Consider the following 1,135-nt stretch of genomic DNA (forward strand, 5'->3'; position numbering starts at 1 on the left):
GGTGGGGGTGGGAGGTGGGGGGTAAGAGTTACACTTAGCTCCAAATGTCAGACAAATGCATTGAACAGCACCCAGTGTGCTAGCCATCTGCTTTGCTGTAATTTCACCATAAAGATCTAAGTTTCTTGTACCTACATCATTTACACTCGTGGCCCATAAGAGGAGCAGGTTTTTGTTCCTCACTCATCCCACTAATGAGCCTCAGGTGGAAATCACAGGAGAGAAACATGATCCATGGTGATGTCACAGCTCAGCAACTTTGTCACACCCCACACTTCATCAAATTCCCTCAAAGAAATTCAACAAAGTTTAAGAATCACATCAGGCATGTAGATATTTGTTTTGGCTCTACGTGTCTTTGAAAGGACATAACAAAAAAACAACAACTTAATATTCACCAAAATGTTTGGACAATGTTTATACGAAATCATTATTAGAGCAGAAATGTTTAGTCGACTAATTTCAAGTCAATCAAAAAAACTTCACTATTTTAAAAAAAAAAGTTATTTTAAGTAATTTTTCCAGACAAAAACATCAAATATTGTCTGGTTCCAGTTTATCCAATGTGAGCATTTGCTTCCTTTATCAAATTAAATATATTTGGGCTTTTGACTTTTGCTCAAACAAAACAAGCAATTTGAAGACATCTCTTTGGACTGTGCTAATTTTACAATGTTTTTCATAGAAAAAGCATTTAATTAGTTAATCGTTGACAGGTTCATTGTTGATGAAATAACCACTAGTTGCAGCTTTAATCGTTCCGTTACCACCTTTGAAAATAGATGGACTACTTAAAATAACAAAAGTCTGTAGGTTATTGTTACCGACTGGCTCTAAGCCGGCAACAAAGAGGGAGGCCACACACAGACACTTCGATCAAGAAACAATTTATTTAAGTCAAATGAATAAACAAAGTAACCAACCAAATGGTGTGTGTAAGTAAGAAAGTCATCAGTCATGTCAGAAGTGTGTGGATGGGTGAAAATATGGTGTAGTGTATGTTGTAAGATGTAACAAACCAAACAAAGAGACAGGCTGTAGAAGCTGCAGCAGGCCCAGCTGAGAGAGGGAGACTACCTGAGGGGCGGACCTTTATGCCTTTTGGGAGGCCCTACCTAAATGGGCCGGTATTAAC

Source organism: Seriola lalandi, unplaced genomic scaffold (genome assembly GCF_002814215.2).
Source record: "Seriola lalandi dorsalis isolate HSWRI2012SDOR001 ecotype SW California unplaced genomic scaffold, Sedor1 jcf7180002054553, whole genome shotgun sequence".
Lineage (NCBI taxonomy): Eukaryota > Metazoa > Chordata > Actinopteri > Carangiformes > Carangidae > Seriola > Seriola lalandi.